This window comes from Ischnura elegans, chromosome 12, assembly GCF_921293095.1.
Source record: "Ischnura elegans chromosome 12, ioIscEleg1.1, whole genome shotgun sequence".
Classification (NCBI taxonomy): Eukaryota; Metazoa; Arthropoda; class Insecta; order Odonata; family Coenagrionidae; genus Ischnura; species Ischnura elegans.
This window is the reverse complement of record NC_060257.1, coordinates 23259610-23265042: the sequence shown is the minus strand read 5'-3', so window position 1 is coordinate 23265042 and position 5433 is coordinate 23259610. Positions and strand designations below refer to the sequence as shown.

General features: G+C 40.7%; 1 non-coding gene across 1 annotated transcript; it reads right to left on the bottom strand.

Moving 5' to 3' along the window:
- Positions 1 to 5094: 5094 nt before the first annotated feature.
- On the bottom strand, positions 5095 to 5167 carry Trnam-cau. Its single transcript has one exon. It is a non-coding gene; the product is annotated as a tRNA-Met (tRNA).
- Between the last annotated feature and the right edge of the window lie 266 nt (positions 5168 to 5433).

The window sequence follows — 5433 nt, the reverse complement described above, 5'->3', positions numbered from 1 at the left end:
GGGATTCGAACCCGCGACATATAGGTTAGCAGTCGGGGACTTTACCCCGGCGCCACCGAGGCCGGCACTAATGGTGGGTAAGGAATCGCAATCAAAGCATTTCGTTTTCTTTGATCAAAGAAACTACCCTATTTGATGCTGTATCCGCCCCTGGTCAGCGGAGCTCTCCCCTCCAGCGGGCGAGAGAGACCATGTGTATATGGGCACATCCCCTTTAAGTCGCTCAGTTTCCTCGCATTCCTGCTCCTCTTCGCCGGCCGACCGCATTCTCGCCCGAAGTCATGGACAAATGTTTGAGGGCACCGAAGTGATGCTTTTGACGTCGACCTTAATGCGCGGCCAGTCTCATATACGTCTGCGCAAGTGGGTCACGTTTAGGCTCTTGTGATTTATATCGCTCCCTTCCTCTGGAAAACGTATACGTCGGATATGCAAAACTTTGCCAAACTCCTTTTAATCTCCTCCAAGGTTAAGGGGGTACGCGCTATTCTCTCTAGGTTGATCGAGCTTTGTTTTTTTTTGCGACCAATCCTTCGTTCAAAACTTACGCTACGAACTTTCCAGGGTAAGCAGTAGTTGTGAAAAGAAAACTATCCTAGTACCCAGTTCCTAAAGAATGAAAAATATTCTAAACTATTTAAAATTGTTAAAGTAAGGCGTTAAATTGTTTTCTTTGGCCAACATTTGCATGTATCTCAAATATAAAATGTTGCAACTAGAGAAAAGTTTTTTTTGCGACGAATTGTTCTTTTAAAACTTACGCTACGAACTTGAAATTTTCAGGGTGTTTACAATATACTTGCCGGCCTCGGTGGCGGTGGGGTAAAGTCCTCGCCTGCCAAACCGTAGGTCGTGGGTTCGAATCCCGCCTGGGTAGGTGGTCCCTATCCAGGGCATGGATGTTTGTGTTGTGCTTTGTTAATATTGGAAACCCTCGTTGTAAAAGGCCGTTATGTGCTGTTTACGGAGGATGTGATAAATAAATAAATAAATATAAGCGAAAAGAAAACTACCCTTCTATGCAGTTCCTTAGTCATGGAAAATATTCTAAACTATTTGAAATTGTTAAAGTATAGCGATAAAATTTTTCTTTGACCAACATTGGCATGTATCTCAAATATAAAAATATTACAACTAGAGAAAAGTTTTTATCGACGAATTGTTCTTTTAAAACTTACGCTACGAACTTGAAATTTTCAAGGTGTTGACAATAAATGAAAAGAAAACTACCCTTCTAAGTTACTTAGTCACTGAAAATATTCTAAACTTTTGAAAATAGTTTAAGTAAGGCGTTATAATTTTTCCTTTGGTCAATTGTTGATTGTATCTCAAATGAAAAATATTACACTTGAGAAAATTATGATACAAAATATTTGGATTTTAGACTTAGTTAAATGTTAATATGAAGGTATTCCATCACTCATTGCCGGCCACTTACTAGTGATAAAATCCGAAGGATGTTTAGGAGAGGTGAGAGAAGAGCTCGCTACAGACTAGGCCACAGGCGTGTGAATTTCACGCATTCAGAGATAATCCATTTCGCTGGGCAACCTCGCGTTTGGAATATTATTTTTTTGGTGCGGGGGTGTCCGAAAGTTTCACCCTGGATATGAACCGGGGACCCATCGGTCAGTTGCCCAACGCCCTACTATCTTAGCCGCCATGGTCCCTTCATGTAGATTGAAATTTCGATATTATAACTAAGTTTTAAACGAGTATCGTCGCGAAAATATATAGGCCGAGCTCTATGCTCAACGGATAAGTACGTTCCCGACATTCACGCCTTTGAACTTGACCCTTGTCATATCTCAAAGTTCCTTTAATGTCTGTTTTACGTTTTATATACTTTTGATATTGTTATTAACCCGTTCTAACCCAATTTCGCTTCTCAGTAACATCAAAAATGTACACAATTTCATCTCCATTCTGGAAAGATTTAAAGCACATGTTATTTTGCGCTGTAAAGTTTAGTGGCGAAGTATGTAGCTGCCACATTAGTTATGATTGAGTAGAAAATTTACACATTTAAAAAATGAGAAATCTTGAAATTTAATTTCTCCCAGAAATAGCTCTGGGTTAAAAAGAATTAATAGTAATATGAGTGGCGTAGTGGCTTCGTAAGCCAATGGTCTATGTTTCGATGCCCGGTCGAGGAGGATATTTTCGATGACCATGAATCTGATTTTGTAGTCACGTTCTGGAATTGTAATCCATTTGTAATCTTCTACGCAGAAGTTGTCATCTGATTCCTTAAAAGCCTTTAATTTGAAATTAATAGTAATATGAATAGCATTGTGGCGTGGTTACCCACAAGTCCGTGGTTAGATCCACGGTCCAGGAGAATTTATCCTTGGCATTAAATCTGGATTTAAAATCGTGTTCGGGAATCTTAGTCCTTTTGCAGCAGTTTTGCACAGTAGTTGTCATATGATTAATTAAATTATTCAATTTGATATTAATCGTAGTCTGGATAGCGTATTGGGTTGGTGAGCAATATGTCCATGGTTCGATGCCCGGTCCAGGAAAATAATTGCTATTGCAATCGATATCGATTTGTGTTCGTGTTCAGCATTTTATTCTAGCTATATTTGGACGTTTTTGCAATCAGCATGCCATTATTATCATCATCATTACTCAATCCTAAGATTGGTTTGACGATACTATCCATCAACTCTCATATCAGCTAGCCTTTCTATAGCGACGTATTTCTTCTCTTTTACATCTTTTATAACCTGTCCTATGCAACTCATTCGGGGCCGTCCCTTGCCCTTCTATCCTTTCACCTGTACTTCTTCGATTGTTTTCATCAGGCCATCATTTCTCATAATGTGGCCAACTAATTTTTCTCATCTTCTCCTTAAGATTTTTAGAGGGATTCTCTTTTCCCCAATCTTCTTAGCACTTCCTCATTACTTAATCGCTCGATCCATTTTTTCTTCATCATTATTCGGTAGCATACAGTATCACGACATTTCGAATGCTTCCACTGTTGACTTCTCTGCAGCTTTCAACGTCCAAGCCTCGCTTCCATAGAGAAACGTACCTACTCAATATGTAGCATCTGATGGATTGTTTGCTTACTTCTATGCTTGAATTCTATCTCACTATGATTTTTAGCTAAAAACGACTTTATCGTAAATATCGAGTATTTTTCTGGGCTAGGCCTCCAGGAAATCTAACCAGCATGACACGGCCTGTCCCTCCTTCTGGTGATCTGTTTTCCGAAGTCATTTTTTTTACCTCGATTCTCAGTCTCTGCGAACGTTTTCCCGGAAACAGGGAAGACGCCTGGTTTGGTATTAAAAAAGTTCTCCATCCCGGAGGGGAATGAGCGAAAATATATATTTTTTCCGCCAAAGAAGATCCGCCACATGTCCATGGGTCCATGGCTGAGAATATATATACATGTATATATATATATGTACGCCTTTTTTATCGTCTGTCATTTTTTTTACGGGCCGTGAAGGATGAAAATCCCGCCTGTCTTTTCGTCGCCTCAACACCAACGTCCGCTCCGCTCTGCGTGCATTCAGCCGGTCGCACCGCGACCCCGCTGCTCCGACCTCTTGAAGCCAGCCTCTTTGGCCCAGAGGCGTGAATGGGCTAACAGGAATGATGGAGAATAAAAATTAGACTTTTGAAGATGTGGAACATTCTCGCGCTACCCGTCTTATTTTTTGTATGAATGTGACATTGTGTACGAATCGAGTACGACTTCTAGGTTGTTATATAGACACCTTGTCATTGAAACATCCTATATTATGAACCAGAACAAGCCATAGGCAGATCTAGAGGGAGGGAGTACGGGGGCACGTGTCCCCCCCCCCCCCCCAGACCCTTAAAAATATGCAAGATTTTTGATACGGTACCGTTATCATTGCGTTCATTTTGTTTTAAGAGGTATCCTTGTGCCCCCCCCCCCCCAGAAAGAAATCCTGGATATGCCCCTGGACCAAGCCATGACATATTCCATCGATCACAGCACAAACAGCACGTAAATCGTCAAACAGATTTTAGAGGAGACACTATAGTTAATACGTCTCTCAATAGTGTATTACTATCTTCCTTACTACTGGTTCCCAGCAATAGAAACTTTTGTCAACTAAAGACTATCCTACATCGAGTTACGCCATGAGTTAGTTTTGCTTGAAGTAACGAGTTATGCTTGCTAAAATACCAGTGCCACTCACCCTGGTGTTGGCTTGCACTGTGCATCGTAAATGTATATGCAGGCCATTGGTTTACCAAAACAACTGCTGTACGAACTGGTGCGCCCAGTAATGTAGTACAGCTTTGAACCCCCGCTTCATAATGAAATGAAAGCGTAAAAATGCGTCGTATCAATGAATTAAGTTTTTTTTTCAGTGGAACTTGTAAGGTCTCTCATTTAAATTTCATTCTGAATCACCCTGAAAATCAAGTCACGCCAACTTTGTTTGTTATTTATTTACTTTATTAAATACATATTGCTGCAAGTAGGCTATATCCTGCTGGTAGCATGCGAATATAATAAATTTATTTACTTATTTTAAATTTATTTTTGTACCACCGAAAACAGCACAATTGGCCTTTTACACAGGGATTTTTAACTTAATAATAAAACGTTCGTACGCAGGTTTCTGCGGTGATTACTTGAGTTCAGCATTCTTTCGGACTGCATCCGCGTCCGTTGTTGAAGAACCACAACAGTTTCGCCAGCTCTCCTGCCAGCGTCCTCAGGTGAAGGAACTTACCAAAACAGCTGCTGTACGAACTGGTGCGTCCAGTAATGTGGTACAGCTTTGAACCACCGCTTCATAATGAAATGAAAGCGTAAAAATGCGTCGTATCAATGAATTAATTTTTTTTTCATTGGAACTCCTGCCAGCGTCCTCCTTCACCTGAGGACGCTGGCAGGAGAGCTGGCGAAACTGTTGTGGTTCTTCAACAACGGACGCGGATGCAGGCCGAAAGAATGCTGAACTTAATAATAAAACGTTTACGAATCTCCATATCCTTGTTAGGGACAACATACTCAGAAGGGATTCAAATCCGCGACCTCTAGTTCGGCAGTCTAGGACTCAACTCCGCTACCATCGAAGCCGGCAAAAACAATGCCCCGGGTGAGGATCGAACTCACGACCTTAAAATTATGAGACTTACGCGCTGCCTACTGCGCTACCGAGGCTTCGTAAGAGTTGCTATTGCCTACCTCGCTTAGAGAAAAGTGAAGGAACAGAAAGTACAACTATGGATACAAAAAGTACAGTGATACGAATATCTAAAAATATTAGCAAATGAAACTTGCTGTCTAATGACCCAATTTTCAACGCTCCCTAAAGAATCACAATATCAACCAAGAATTGTACATCAATTGCACTTAAAAATTTCTATATAATGTGAAGAAGATCTTAAACAATGAGGTAGGTCATTCTATTCCTTTATTCCTCTATG